Consider the following 17,353-nt stretch of genomic DNA (forward strand, 5'->3'; position numbering starts at 1 on the left):
GTCAAAACCACAGGAAGAGCTTGCAGGAAGAAGCATCACACAGATGTTCCGTGCAAGAACCAGGGTCTACATTAGCAGTTAGAAAACCTCCTCACTCCTCTCTCAGCCCTTTTCTTTGATATAAAATGTCATTAGATCCAGGAAAGATGTTGAGAACACCAGAGCAGCTGGACAAGCTTTAACAAATGTAACCAAATGAGTTAAATATTTTTTTTTAATCTAAAGACTCTGTAACAGTAAACAATACCTTTACATATATTTAGTCTGTATATAAAATATATCATTTAGAGGAGAGGCAGTATGTCGATATGTGCATACTGTGTGTTGCTGATGTCTGGATTGGGGAATTGTGGGATTGCCAGACAGTATCTGCTTTGCTTTGATAAAGGACATTTCAAAGGACAAACAGGAGGCACTGAGATTCAAATGACATTCAAATATAACTTCAAGAAATTAAAATAAAAAACAAAATATATCAGATAATCGCATTGCCATCATTATATGAAATGTTCTGAACATGATTAGTTGACATTTTACTTGAGCGTACAGTCACAGTGTTATTTCTTAGAGTCCCGTTTGTGTCCACCTGATGAATGTACAGTATTTATTCTGTTTTAGCAGTTTAGTTTTGGTCCCCACCAAATCCTGAGGGGAATATATCTGTTTTGGAGGCTTGTGAGCCCTGATAGAGGACAAAGATTACTCAACTATATTCACATTATTGGCAGATGCAGACAAAATGAAATTGTGGACCTATCAAAGTTAATGAGGGACAAAGACTGCTGGCAGTCCGTGGTGAAACATATCTCAGTTGTGACTGCAAGGTGATGATGATGATGCTGCTAAATGCTTCACTATTTTAACCAGCTAGTCTCCAACTGTATCTGCTGAGTCTGAAAATGAGTAGGTTCATCTCTGTAGGTTTATCACTATGCACAACCCCATTAATATTATCATGTGATACATTGTAGTCTGACTCACCAGATGTAGACTGTATAATTATAATAACGTATAACATAATAAAATAATATAATAGTAACTTTATTTATAGAGCACCTTAAGAAACAGAGTTTACGAAGTGCTTTGATAGACAAACAAAAAAGCAGGAAGATAATATAACAGGAGAAAGCCAAGGTAAAAAAGTTTGAACAAGAAGGAAAAAAGAAAGCACAAAATGTAGCACACACACATATGTATTTATCTGTGTGTGTGTGTGTGTGTGTGTGTGTGTGTGTGTGTGTGTGTGTGTGTACATATACACACACACACACACACACACACACACACACACACACACAGACACACTTTATTTGTAGAAAAAAATTAAACATTTCTCACATCTCTTGTGTGGCATCAGTAAAATAACAGGGGGGAGGGGCAGTGGCAGAGTCTAAAATTTTAAAGAAAATCCTTGCATTAGATGGTTTGATAAATTGAAGTAAGAATAAAAGGATGATCTTGCTTCTTTAATTGCTTTTTGATAATTCTTCATTACATTTTACAAAAATTATAACATTCACGTAGACGTTTTTTCCATTTTCTTTCTTTTCTCCTACAGTCTCCTTTTAATTCACGTGAGGCTTCATTTAGCCATGGCTGTGGTTTTGTGTGCAACAGAGTCCAGGGTGGTCTGACAGGAGTGGTTTGAAAGGGAAGACCAGCTCCTCATTGTTAAAGTGAAACTCTCGCCAAAATACAACCTAGGCTTTTTTTGTGAAGGAACCCGAGTCAAACCTTTGTGTAAAAGCATAATTACGATTAAGATTTACCGTGTTTTCGTTTTCGGGTCAAAATCATTTTCAATGGCGTGCTTGGGGCAACTTTACGGTAGCGTCAAAATCGCTATTTTTAAAACACTAAGAAGACTCGAAAAGGTGGAAAGCTCTACTCTCCTCCATGTTAAGTCACACTCAGGGATCGACGCTTCTCGACTGGCAGGACAGCGGCGAGTGGAACTAGCTACTGCTAGCGTGAGTTGTTCAAAAACCTTCTTTTTAGTAAACTGTGTACACAAACAATGTTCTCAATGCTCGTGTTTATGTGTAGAGACCCTGGTGATACTATGAGCAAAGTTTCATGTTGTGTTGAGTCTTCTTATTGTTTTAAAAATATCGATTTTGATGCTGTCGTAAAGTTGCCCCTAGCACGCCATTGAAAATGATTTTGACCTGAAAACGAAAATATGGTAAATCTTAAAAGTGGCTTTTTCGTCATAATTATGCTTTTACACAAAGGTTTGACTCGGGTTCCTTCACAAAAAAAGCCTAGGTTGCAAAAAAAAAGAAAAGACATCCCCCTTCCCACCCCACCCCAGGCAGCAAGGACACATCAATACAAGGACAGGCTCAGAACATCATCAGACAATAAATAAGTAATAATTAGGAAAAAGTAGAATAAAGAAAAGAAAAGAAAAAAAGTTATTGTAACACACAAAGAAAAAAAAAGAAGAAAAAGAAACAGAGAAAAACACACAGACATACAAGGCTTTAGAGATCAGTTTGGGAGCACAAAAAGTTCTTAATTTTCTCTATCGAAGAAGTCCAGGAGATGATAGTGGCTTGCTTTGCATTGCGCATTGTGGCTACTGACAGCTCCATGTACAGGATATCTAACAAAGAAAGTAGCCAGTGAATCCGAGAAAGAGAATGAGGAGGTTGCCAGCGAAGTGCTAGCATCTTTTTGGCAGCTGTCAGTCTAGCAAATAAAGCAGAGAAATTGGTAACTAGGTAAATTTAAAGCAGAGGTGTCACTCAATAAAAACAATCTGGGACAGTACGGGATTAATACATCAAAAAGTTTAGTCAGTGTTAAAGATACCATTTCCCAAAAAGTTGTGACTTCTGGACAATGCCAGTACATATGCATGAAAGATCCAACATCACGATTTGGGCAGAGATCACAGTTTGGGGAGGATACAAGTTTCATTAGATGGAGTCTTCTAGGTGTAAGATACATCCTATGTAAAAATTTAAAGTGTATCAATTTATGATTGGGATTTTTGGAAACATGATCTAGATTATTCCAAACAGTTGTCCAACATATATCCTTCTCAGAAATATCAAGATCTCTATTCCAAATATGGTTAATATTTAAAGATTTACAAACAGAATTTAAAAGAGCATACATTTTGGATGTTAGACCTTTAGTTTCACCTCTGACATTCAGTAAAGAGTAAAGTGGATGAGTTGCCAAATTTTCACCCCATGGAACGCCATAAGTGCGCATAGCTAGTCTAAGTCTAAGATAAAAGAAAAAAGAACTCTTAGCGACATTTTACAGGGAACATATATCATCAAAAAATCTCATCCCATTTTCTTTCCAAACATCCATTAAAATATTGATTCCCTGAGTAGACCATTGAGGGAGCTTAAAATGGGCTCCTCCCGTGGTGAGGTCAAAATTGTTGAAAAGAGGGCTATGAGTGTGCCATTTTAAAGAAATCTGACATTGTTTCTCTATTGCTCGCCATGTTGACAATAAAAAAGACATAATAGGACCAAGTTGGCGTTGAGCACTCTTGGAAGGAAGAGCAGAGAAAACAAGGTCCTGTAGCCTATGTGGGTAAGCCAAACTTTCTTCAATCGGTCTCCAAGGGACCACCATAGATGGATCAAACCAAACAGATATTGGGCGAATTATAGGACCAAGAGTACAATTTAAAATTTGGAACATTTAAACCCCCCATCCTTTTTGCTCCTTTGTAGTGTAGACAACTTGAGACGTGGTCTTTTACCACCCCATATAAAGTCTGAAGTGATCTTATTCAGATTGTCCCAGTAGTTTTTGGGAGGTGCGAGAGGGATTATATTTGAATAAACATTTATTCTTGGGAGAACATCCATTTTAATTATGGATATTCTTGCTGACATTGAAATTTCTTCCTCAACACGTTTAAATATGTGTTGAAAGTTTTTGGTAGAAATAGCTGATAAGGTGGGATAAATATCAACACCTAGGTATTTGAAAGAATTAACCACCAGGATAAGAGAGTAGTGTAGATAAATTAACAGATGGATTTAAAGACATTAGATGAGACTTAGTCCAATTAATCTTATAACCAGAGAGGGTACTAAACTGAGCAAAAGTTTCCAAAACATAGGGAATAGAAATTAAAGCATCATTGACATATAACAAAATGTCATCAGCAAACCAAGATATGTGGTGGTGTGTATTACAAAAGGTGATAGGTTCAATAAATGGGCGAGGCAGAAATAAAAATATAATCAATACGAGAGTATGATTTATGCCTATTAGAGTAAAAACTATATAGAGATAATGTTGGATTGATTGCACAAAAAGTGTCAATGAGGCTGAAGTCAGCCAAAAGTTTAGTAAGACTGTCTGAGGAAGCGTTGTTCGAGTGCTGAGTTAAGTGGTTTGAACGATCTATTGTAAGGTAGGTGGCATTCATATCTGCACCGAGAATTAAAGCAAAATCGTGCATGTTGGATAACAAATTTATTAATCATCAAATCAAATCAAATCAAATTTTATTTGTATAGTCCAAATTCACAAATCACAGTTTGCCTCAGAGGGCTTTACAATCTGTACAGAGACGACACCCTCTGTCCTTCGACCCTCGATTCGAGTGAGGAAAAACTTGCCCCCCAAAAAAAAGGCCCTTTTAACAGGGAAAAAAAAATGCGGAAGAAACCTCAGGAAGAGCCACAGAGGAGGGATCCCTCTCCCAGGATGGACAGACGTGCAATAGATGTCGCATGTACAGAGCAGATCAACAAGATCACAATGTATTTAATTATAAGCGATGGTTGACAGGAGTGAAAGTACATAAAGATGTATTACAGCAATAATGATGAAATGCACATGGAAATGTGATGACTAGTGATAACAGTAGTAGTGATTAATGGTAAGGATGGTATGTAGTAATGCATTACAATTGATCTATAGTGGAACGTATGTAACAGAGATGTGACTAATATTAGCGACAGTAGTGGTGGGTGTCAGGCTCTTAAGCAAGTAAAAAAGTCTGCACTATAAACATTTGGAGCATAAATGGATAAGAATGCTACCTTTATGCCTGATAGAATTGTTTTAACAAATGTTATACGATCGTCATCACTCCCATAGTTTTCCAAGACAGTAAGTGACAGGTTGCGTTTTAGCACCACTAGAGAGCCCCTAGATTTAGATGAAAAGGAACTAGAGGCTGCTCCATAGTATGTTTTATTACTAAAATGGTTAACATCATTATTTCCTAGATGTGATTCCTGGATAAACGCCACATCTACTTGCTGCCGACGTAAGAGGTCTAAGCAAGCAGTGCGCTTCACAGGATTGTTTAGCCCATTGGTATTAAAGCTGGCAAATTGTAATGTTGTCATTTTAAAAACATCATTTCTGAGTGCAGGAAGATGTAAAGAGACCGTAAGTTGTTCAAGGCTTTCAAAAACAGGACACACACCTGTCTGTGTATACGCCCATCAAGAAATAAACATTTCCCATCCTTGCTGCCCCCCCTCCCAAAAAACTAAAAGCAAAACAAAATAAAACAAAAAGACAACAAAACTGAAGAAAATGAAAAGAAGAAAAAGAAAATGAGTTTCTTGTCCGTGAGGCCACCATAGCTTCTGGAGCTTCTCCAAAGTCTTCAGAAAGGGAGGAGTGAGTTAGAGTGTTGCAATCTATGTAGAGCTTCACCGCTACATGCTGCTAAATACTCAATATAACACACTGTACCTTTAACACAATTACCATTTACCAGTAATATTAGTCCAGTTCTTTTTTGTGCCACTAGTGCCAATAGGATGTACACTCCTTAAAATGTATTATAGAAAATTGCTTAGCTTTCAGCGCTATCGTGTAATGGCAAAGTGTAAGAAAAATTCAAGTTCACATGTTAAATAGCAGAACCAATTAATTTCATGGGAAAAATAAAGATTTACCATAGCATTTTGCACTGCTCTTCCAGCAGGTCCGTCAGGCTGCTGTGGTGGTGGAGGGGGCAGCAGGTCAGAAACTTCTGCTTGGGGAGGAGGTCCATTATTGTGCTCGTCATGGAGTGGCACTTTCTGCAATGTTGTGAAACACAATGCAGGCATAGATGATGCTGCAGACATGGGCGTTGTTGTACTTCTGCTCTGAGTCGCGAGTTGCAGTCGCAAAAGGGGTCATCAGCAAGGGTAGATGGGGTTAACCACTGTCGCTGAGGAGGATGCTAACTTGAGCAGTCTGTTGGAACTTGTGCAAGATATTGCCTTCCTTCAAAATAGGAGCATCATGCACAGACCACGGCCAGTGTACATCACAGTTGGTGATCAGAAGATCAGCATTTCCCACAAGCTGGACATTGATGCTGCGGCGGCCCTTTCTGTTGACAAGCTCACATTCTCTTTCATGAGGTGCCTGAATATGCACATGTCTAAAGTCAATCATGCCAATGGTGTTAGGCATCCTGCCCAATGAGAAAAAATTCCACATGCATAGAAACATAGTGCAATTAACACCTGCTCCTCCACAGTCAAAGCATGGCTGCTTTGAGTGGCACATTCTAAATGTGGACGCAGACTGTCTCAAATGAAATAAATATCCTATAAATATCTATAACATGAATAAAGTTCATCATTGGTATACTGCTCAAGTAGATTTCGACATTCAACATGCTGTCTCATACCGAATTTAAGCTCCTCACAATAAGCCCAGCCTACTTTCACACTTGAATTCAGCTATGCCAGCATGGTATAAAAAGACAACCTGTTCACCAACCTTCAGATGACTTGGAGGCCCAAAAGAACAAGGAACTCAAGTACAACTGGAGGGTGTGCACCTTAATTATCAATGCTTGTTGGGTCCTGTCAGTGGCTCTGGCCAGAGCACCCTGTCAGCCAAGGTCAAAAATGACATTTGGGCTGACAAAACACAGCAGGTGAATGCCAATTTTGAACTGTTGGACAAGTTCGACTGAGGTGGAAGAACCTGAAGCAGAAGGCTACCCAGGGGTCCGTTTCACAAAGCAGGTTCCACAAACTCTGAGTCTAACCTTGAACTCTGAGTTGATCTACTCTGAGGTAGGAAACTCTGAGTTTTCGGTTCCAGAACAGCTGATTTGAGTTAGTTTGATCAACTCGGAGAAGTTTCACCTGGTATAAAAGTACAGCATCAATGGAGCCCCGATTCGACGAGTCACCATGGCAACGGGGAAGAGGAGGGCTACGTTTTTCACCCCACTGGAATTGTTAATATTAATGCGCTCATACGGTGAGTTTGAGCACGTTTTTAGAAGGAAGTGTAACACCGCTGCAGCAGCAAAAGAGAGGGAGACGGCGTGGGAGAACATTGGTGCTCGGGTCAATGCGTAAGTTTAAATGTAGTCCTTTGCAATCACAATAACATTATATAGTTTATATATATATATATATATATATTATAAAATATTATATTATATTTTAGTCCTACAGGCTCCCATGGATCCTGGTCGCGCCCGGGTCGTGGATCGTGGATGCGCCTACTGCCATGACCCTGCCTGACACCCACCACTACTGTTGCTAATATTAGTCATATCTCTGCTACATACGTTTTACTACTATTATTGTAATGCATTACTACATACTATCCTTACCGTTAACCACTACTACTGTTATTACTAGTAATCACATTTCCATTATGTGCATTTCATTATTATTGCTGTAATACCTCTTTATGTACTTTCATTCCTGTCAACCATCCATTATAATTGTATACATTGTGATCTCGTTGATCTGCTCTGTGCATGCGACATCTATTGCACATCTGTCCGTCCTGGGAGAGGGATCCCTCCTCTGTGGCTCTTCCTGAGGTTTCTTCCGCATTTTTTTTTTTCCCTGTTAAAAGGGCTTTTTTTTGGGGCAAGTTTTTCCTCACTTGAATCGAGGGTCGAAGGACAGAGGGTGTTGTCTCTGTACAGATTGTAAAGCCCTCTGAGGCAAACTGTGATTTGTGAATTTGGGCTATACAAATAAAATTTGATTTGATTTGATTTTGATTTATTACAGGGGGAAACTGCTTGAGTGGTAGCTGGTAGTGGTCGTTAATTTATTTCATTTAGGTGCAATCCTGCGGGGGAGAAGCGCACTTGGCAGCCGCTTAAGATGAAACATAAAAACATTGTTCAAACAGGTAAGACCTCGGCATAATCTCATGGGGGTACCTCATTTTGATCATGTTTTACATTGTAAAGTAAATATTAAGTGGCTGTTTGACTGTACAGTTGTTTTAACCCCAACATAATGCTGTTTTCACACACATAAATGTCTTCCCATCTATATCATGTTCTGTTAAATAATTAAGCCTATTTAAACTAACACAGACTTCTACTCAGCCAACAGAGAGAAAGCAGATGCCCGTAAAACGGGTGGTGGCCCAGCACCGCCACCTCTAACAGAGGCAGAGGAGCTGGCCCTAAGCCAGAATTTAGGAAGGCCAGTGGCTGAGGGAATCCCTGGAGGGAGCTCATCCTCTGAGCTCACCCCCCAAGACACAAGTGCTTTTATAAAATGTAATATGCCTACACCTATATATATATATTTTTTAAGCCTATTCATAAAAATATTTATTTCCCTTTCATGACTTTTTTTTACTTTTGTCCCAACAGATTCTGATGGTGCTATCTGCCTGGTGGAGCCCCCTCACGCCACAACAGACCATGTAACTGTAAGTAGGCAATACTCCAAAGATCTTGTCAAATGGTAGTTTAAATATACTGAAACGTATCACTCATCTAGGATGAAGAGTATGAGGAAACTGTATCTGCTGCCTTTACAGAGGGGGATCCAGAAAGGCCTATAGAGGTAACATCTTGATATGTTACTGATAGTTCTCTTCCCATTTACATTTCTTAGTGACATTAAGCCTACACTGAAGTATTAACACATTCTCATCCTTTTTTAACAGGGCATGGCTGGGCAGCAGCAGGAGGGTCCCTCAACTTCCACTGCACAGATTGACACAGTGAGATGGATGTTCAGTAAACACCAGAGATTCATTCTGTGGAATTCATGTGCAACTGTATAATGTCCTCCTTGTATGTATTCCCAGTTACCAGTCAAAGAGATTTACAAAATTCACCTGCTGAAAAAAATAAAAAAAACTGACTAAGAAATGCAGTACTTGGACCGCCAGATTAGGAGGGCAGACCTAGAAATTGAAATACTGGAGCACAAGTTAGAGGTAGGTGCATCGTCAAAGGTGAATTATGTTAATTATGTTAACTATTGGAACATTAACAAAACTAGCTCTTGCATTTGCAGGAAATAAAGAATACCAAATGAAATGTGTATTATGTCTTTATTTGACTGCTGTGGTGGTGATGATGGTGACTCAATCACTAAAGTGATGATGGCATATGGTGTCTCTGACTGCTCTGCTGTCCTGCATAGCTGACAGGTGGATGGGGTCATCATCAGGGTCTTCAATTTGTAGGGCAGGGTGTTGCTCTCCTCTAATAGTGGCAATATTATGAAGAACAACACATGCCACAATAATATCACAGGCCCTCTCAGGGGTCACCCTGAGATGACGTAGGCACTGGAAACGGGCTTTCAGCAGGCCTATGGTCATCTCAACCCGGGCTCTCGTCCTGCAGTAAGCCCGGTTGAAGTTCTGTTGGGGGCCTGGTTCAGGGTCAGGGTAAGGGGTCAGCAGCCTAGGTTGGCATGGGTAATCCCTGTCACCCAGCAGATGGCCATCAAACTCTCCTGTAATGTATAGTGGATACATTAGAGTATATTATAAGGAGGGAGACAAGTGAATTATACAGTATTGTGCAAATCTTTAGGCTGCTTACCACGCTGCAGTCTGTGACAGGTTTATGTCCAGGGAAAATGATAAAGATGGGTAGTAGCCGTTTCAGGGCGAGGCACACTTTTCTGACCGCTCTGCATACAGTTGCCTTGCTCAAGTGCTCTGCATCTCCGACATTGTATAAAAAACTCCCATTTGCAAAAAAACGCAGCGCAACACACAATATCTGCTGGGATGTGAGAGCATGACTTCTGTTGGTAATGTTGGAAATGTAAGGACGGATTAGGTTGTGTATGTAAATTATGGACTGTGACGTGAAACGGTACCGCTCAAAAAGATAATTGTCTGGAAATGCAAGAACATCTATGCGCGGTCATCAATGATTTTCTCAAAAAACAGACGGCAGAACTATATTATGCCAAAACTCGCCTGCTGACTGAATGAATGAGGAAATCAAATACCGTGTGTCTGAAAGAGGGCACAGACAGAGAGAAACTCAAGGTTTGTTGAGAAAAACCTGGTCCCGACCAGGTTAAGTTCATAGAGTATGTCACCATGGTAACTGACCGAGAGCTTAAGTTACCTCTCTTTGTGAAACAGGCTAGAGTTACCCCTCTTTTTCTGGTTTGAGTTACCTCCCTTTGTGAAACGGAAAACTCAGAGTTTCCCTCATTTCAGGGTTAACAGACTCAGAGTTTTCACTAAACCTGCTTTGTGAAATGGACCCCAGGACCATGCAGAGGGGAAGAACCCCCAAACTGGAAACAAGGCCCTAAAACGTGGTGAGTTTTCGGACACAGTTCTCAATATTATTGTAGGGGAGATTTCCCAGGCTCTTCATGGGATTTTGCCGGCCTGTGTGGGGGAATCAATTTATAAGTCACTCACCCAGCCATTCAACCTCTTCTCAAGTGGTGAATTTGTGCTCCTTACACCTGTGGAGGATGCAAAGTGTGGCCTAAACTTTTACAGTGCTTTATATTTCTTCAATATTTTGGTTCTGTTAGAACTATAACACGTTCACATTTAGAGGGAACATTCAGTTTAGAGTTCTTGGGTAACACTATCTGTCAGAATTTAAGCCTAGGCTATTTGTCCGTCTACCTCAAATCCACCTCTGAGGTGGGATCCAAATAATCCTGATTTTTGGTATCAACTTGATCCAGATCTCTCCCTTAAAGCAACACTAGGTAGTTTGGACTCATTACTACCACCAGCTGGTTGAAAAGCGCAATTATCTGTTACCGGTGTCGTAAATACTGTTGCTGTACGAGCATCCCTGAGGAAAATGAATACACGTGAATTTGTTGACGGAGCCGGCGAATCACGAAATCGTCTGAAAAAACCTCAATTGAGTGCCAACAACAAGCTAGATTCAGAGATAGGAGTTGGTAGTTTGTTAGCATATAGGCTGCACAGCACATTAGCATGCTAGAATTATTCTCATACCGAGTTGGTTATAGTGATTGCACCGACTAAGTTACTTCCAAAACACGACGCTTGGGCGTGAATGTGTTTAGTAATGTCTGAAAATATAACTATGTTTTCGGTAGTTACTAAATACAATCGCAAGTTGATGTTGTGTTTGGTGTAATAAATAAAACCAACTCGGTACGACAACAGTAAGTAGCATGCTAACGTTACTGATAACAACAATAGCCTAACGTTACCTCCCGACCACACTGTTCAACAATTACGTTGATTATCTGCATGAACTAAGGAATCTGCAACTTTTCAAGACAAGACGTTCATAGTGTTTTAGTAAGTTAGTCATCCTTTACAGTCACTACATGAAAACGTGCAAAACCACACCTAATAAAATCAATCCAACATCACACCTAAAGAAATCAATCCAACATCGCACCTAACGATTTATTCACCCAGCCAATAATAAACCTAATGAGTAAACCTCACCTCAAATAATAAACCTAACAATTAAATCAATCTAATATTAATTGTAATGATCAACCCACTACAAAAACACATCTAAGAAATAAAACTAACACACCATGATGTTAATCAAAGTGGGCATAACTTGTGGGCAGCAGTTGACAAGGCTAAATTCCAGCAAACACTACGACTTGTCAACTTAGGCAAACTACAACTTATCCTTGTTAGTGATTGAGAAGTCAATAAGGATCAGTTGTAGTTACTGAACATAACTGATGCTAGAGTGATGGGGAAAGCCAATCTAACAAGAGTACACGTTCCTGTCTAAGTGGGGGCAGGATATTACGCAAGACTTTACCACCACAGTACAGGGAGAATCACTAGCAAAGCTAATACTACTAAGCAACAAAAAATTACATTGAGACCACAGTCTAAATGGGTGCCATGGCCTCTGTCTCTCCATCGTCACACGTGGGCAGCAGCAGGCAGAGTTAAAGCCGCTCAATCAGATTTATTTTACTGTTTTGGGCCTGCAGCCTGAGTTTCCAAATCAGTTCTAACTTCGCTCAAAGGGCGTGTTGGTGGTGAGGCTGGTACACAATGTGTCAGGTGGTGCCAATTTGCTCCTGTTTTACCCTTTACTCGGACTGCATGTGAGGTGCACTCAGTTACCTCATATGGTCCTGTCCACCTGGGCTCAGACCACTTTCTCTTGTGGACCTTTACCTGTATCCAGCTCCCAAACTTACAGCAGGAGTCTTCAGTTGAGTTGTCTCTGGCACCTCCTCCGCACTCAATGTTAGTCAGAGCAGTCATATAGTCATCACAGTCAATCTGCCACAGATCCAAAGTGGGGAGGTGTCCCCCCTCTCTAGGTGGGCCTGGCATAGGACGGCCTGTCAACAACTCATGTGGAGTCAGGTGTGTCTTACCGCTAGGTGAGTTCCTCATTGACATTAACGCTAATGGCAGGGCATCAACCCATGAAAGTTTAGTACCTGCACATATCTTAGCCATTTTTCTCTTTAATGTCTGGTTTGCTCTCTCTACTATCCCTTGCGAAGCAGGATCATAGACAGTTCCGAACTTATGTGTGATCCCTAATGCTAGTTCTACTTTAGCTAAGCATTTGTTATTGAAATGGGACCCGTTGTCTGACTTAATGGAGCGTGGCACTCCATATCTGGGAATGAGTTCATTTTTCAGCCATTTTATCACTGTTTTGGCATCTTCTTTCCGTCAAGGGATTGCTTCCACCCATTTGGTGAATCTGTCTACCATCACTAGGAGGTATCTGTATCCTTGCACTCAGTTTTCTGCTCCCATGTCTGTGAAATCGATGGTGATGTCTTTGAACGGTGCATCTGGGACAGGAAACTTTCCCATGGGACACTTGTAGGTCGGTCTGGGATTGTGTGCGGTGCAGACGGTGCATTCACTCACATAGTTGTCGACCATACTTGTCATGTATGGGTGCCACCACAGTATGTCAATGTTCTTTAATGTAGTCTTTTTGCTCTCATGAGCTGGTCTATGAGCTTGCTTCAGAAGTAGCTGACACAACTTGGATGGAGCTACTAGTCTGCCATCATGAGATCTCCAAAGTCCCTCCTTGTGAGTAGCTCCTTTCTTCATCCACTCGTTCTTTTCATAGGCTCCAGCTTCATCTTTCATTTCCTTGATGTGTTTTTCCGTTAGCTCTGGTAGCTCCGTTGCTACAACAGCCATCATTTGTCTTTTGTATCCTCCGGCCTGTTTGGCAGCAGCGTCTGCCGCTTCGTTTCCTCTTGCCACATCAGAAGATCCCTTTTGATGTCCTCTGCACTTCATTACAGCCACTTCTCTGGGAAGTAGTATTGCTTTGATCAGTTCCTCCAGTTGGTCTCTATGTTTCACAGGCGTGCTAGCAGTCGTTAGAAAATTTCTTCTCACCCATTGGGGGCCATCTACGTGCACAGCTCCATGAGCATAGGCAGAGTCAGTGTATATGTTAACTCTGAGGCCTTTGCTATGTTGTAGCGCTTTTGTCAACGCTATTACTTCAGCCAGTTGTGCTGAGGCAGGCTGTGGGATCGTCCCTTGATCTATCACGTCGTGATGTTGTTGTTCTTGTTTTACTACTGCATACGAGGCAACGTTTCCGTGCTCTCCTTTGTAGCAGCATCCATCAGTGTACAGAGTGAAATCCGGTGCTTGCAGGGGCTCTGTTTGCAGATCTGGTCTGAGTCTGATGTCTTTTGCTGCTATTTCGGCGCAGTCATGTGGGAGATGTTCTTCTGTCGTCATGTTCAAGGCCATGTTTATCCCTTCTGTGTGGTAGGTGATATGTGGCTGTTTCAGTGCGGCCGAGATTTTGACTTTTCTCGTTGTTGACAAGGTGAACGCAATGGAGTTCAGAAACGCCACTACACCATGGTTTGTATTGATCTTGAGTGGGTGACACATTACCATGTGTTCTGTCTTCGTTATAGCTTTCGCTAATGCAGCAAGGTGTCGGGCGCAGCCTCCTTGTCCTAATTCCATGTTGTCCAGTCTTGAACTGTGATACATCAGTGTCCTTCTTTCTCCCTCCTTTTTCTGATAAAGGACAGCATTCACAATGCCTGACTTTTCAGAAACATCCAGGTGAAAGGGTGCAGTGTAATCAGGACTTGCAAGCGCTGTTGCTGTTGAAAAAGCCTGTTTGGTGTTGGTGAACGCCTCTTCAGCCTCCTGTGTCCAGATGAGAGCAGCAGTGAGATTTCTGTTCCCAGCTTCAGACACCATGTCCCTCAAGGGTTGAGTGAAAGCAACGTAGTTTGGAACATAGTTTCTACTGTAGCCGGTCAGGCCCAGGAAGGCCAGCATGTGTTGTACAGTGATGGGTTTTCCATGAGTCAGGATGGTGTTACGTTGGTTTGTGGTGAGAGTATGTCCTTCTCCATTGATGTTGCGTCCCAAGAATGTGACAGCTCGTCGACACACTTGGATTTTCTCCTTCTTCACCTTGTAGCCGGCATTCGCAACCGCAACCAGGAGAGACTGCGTGGCTTTTAGGCAGGTCTCAGCTGTTGCTGCAGCTAACAGCAAGTCATCCACATATTGTATCAGGAGAACATCAGGAGGCAGCTCCAAGTCTCGGAGGTCTGCACGGAGAGCAGCATTGAACAAACCTGGGCTGTCTCTGAAGCCTTGTGGAAGGCGGGTGTAAGTGTACTGCTGTCCTCGATATGTGAATGCAAACAACTCTTGTGATTCAGGTGTCAGAGGAAGGCAAAAGAAGGCATTTGCTAGGTCAATCACGGTGAAGTATTGGTGTTCAGGCATCAGGTTTTGGAGTGCAAGATAAGGATCAGGCACTGGCAGGGCTGTAGTTTCAGTCGCAGCGTTGACGGCTCTGAAGTCCTGAACCATTCTCCAGCCTTTGTTGTCTGCTTTTGCAACAGGGAGGATTGGTGTGTTCCATCGAGAGCGAAAAGGGATGATGACTCCTGCTGTTAGCAAGCCATTGATGGTATCAGCATGTTGTCAGCATCAAATGTCTTGCTGAGTTTTTTTTTTTTTTTAATTTGTCCCCAATATTTGGCAATATTTGAGTATTTATGCAATTTTATTTTTCGACCATGAGGTGGGGCAATTCACAATTTTTGATATAATGTTTATTTTTACTCACTAGATGGAGCCATACAAGATGTCAAATGTAATTCTATTTTTGCTCCACTAGCTGGAGGTATTTTCAAAATTTCGTGTAATTCTATGCTTTGTCCACTGGATGGAGACAAAAAGTTCCACCAGCTTTTGCTTAAAACACTTTACGTTTGTTTACACTGTTATTTTTTCCCACTCACAGAAACTTCAACACGCAACACGACTCAGGACAACACAACACAATGCAACGCAATGTAATACTTCTTTTCCCCAACAGCCAGTCAGTTTGTATGGTAGTCACCTGAACAACCGACTCAATTGGTTCACAATACAGCAGCCAGCCAGTTTGTATGGAGTTCAGCCAAGCAACAAGCTCAGAGGAGGAAGAAAAAAATGCTGCGTGTGTTATCACCGTTAGGTTTCAACAGCACAAACAACTTTGTTGGCACCGTTAGGTTTCTGCCTTTCGCTTTTTCTTCTTTTCCACCAAGACACTACTGCCTTCTGAGCCAAGACACTGTTGTAACTACCTCCCACACCTTAAAGCAACAGCAACAACACACAATGCATTATAAGACTATGATAAAGGTTAACCAGATTTTGTATACACTAGGCCTTTCTCTTCTCTTTTTGGGACTTCCACCCTGAGGGATTTCAACCTATTTAAATTTTCTTCCTATCAAGATCCTAATGATCTTGATGGGACTACCTATCTGCTGATTACCTTTCTGAGACTCAAGCTCAGGGACTTTAAACCCAGGTCTTTTTGGGACTTCCACCCTGAGGGATTTCAACCTATTTAAATTTTCTTCCTATCAAGATCCTATTGATCTTGACGGGATTACCTATCTGCTGATTACCTTTTTGAGACTCAAGCTCAGGGACTTTAAACTCAACTCTTTTTCGGCATTAAGGACGTTAATGATACAATTCTTTCAACATGTAGCATAGCTTTCTATAATTTCGATATACTTTTATGTCAAATAACCTTACCTCCTCTCCACTCACAGTGATTTGTTTATGTTCAATATGCAGAATTTGATTTATTAAAACAACAGGTTTCTGCTCACCTTTTTGTTTGGCGCGCCCTGTGAGTGTTGAAGGGTCCGATTGTCCGACTCCGATACGGCGGAAAGGTCTGCTCGTCTTGGGCCCAATGAGGATCACGTCTCCTTCTGTCAAATGACGTCGAGTCTCCCTTCCTCAAATCACGTCGGGGTCACCAAAATTGTCGTGTTCGTTTATTTGAGTGAAGACATACAACGACGTTCCGGCTAAGTATTTATTTAGAATTGTATCATTAAGCAAGCATGATCATGGACCTTTCTCTGTTAAACAAATCACAGTCAGCGGATTGCTGTTACTCTGTTACCCGTCGCCCAGAAAAAGGATGCAGATATTCGCATTACAATCACAGTTATATTTTTGCTGTTGAGGTGTTATAATTTGTCATTGGTCAAAAAAGGTGAGGAGGTCGTGGTTTAGACTTGACTCTCCTTTCGTTGGTGCACAGGCTGGTCCCAGCCTCTTGGCAACACGATTTCTCCAATCCGTGAAGACATCGCCCTGTGGAAAGAACCTCCCTCTTCCTCTTCTCTTCCTGTCTCATCCTGCACTGTTTCTGCACTACTTTTGAGTTTCTCTAAGTAATACTTTGCTATCACTTCACAGACAGATACTGTTCACCACAAGGTCGTCATGTGTAGGGAACATTGTTACAGAGACAAAAACAGCTGTGTTCTCTCTCTCATCCTGGCTTGTTTCTCAAATGTCTTAACCCTTCATGACATGGGGTCAATGCTTCTGTCAACCTCATCAATCAACAGGATAAGTACAGCTCTATATGGGGACATTATTAAGTGAACATGTAAAGTAGCATATGGCTAAAAAAAAAATATTGTATCTCAACACTATCGAAATGGACAGCATTAGATTATCTCCCGGCTTTATTACGGTTATAAACTGTGGACAAATAGAGCCCCAATGAACGCCACATAACAACAAATCAACTCAACGTAAAAGTTGGTAAGATAATAAATATGTATATATGTAATATATGACTTACAAATCCAGTAGCATCAAGGCTAGGTCGCCATCAGTC

The sequence above is a fragment of the Pagrus pagrus genome (assembly GCF_965226575.1).
Source record: "Pagrus pagrus genome assembly, chromosome: 19".
Lineage (NCBI taxonomy): Eukaryota > Metazoa > Chordata > Actinopteri > Spariformes > Sparidae > Pagrus > Pagrus pagrus.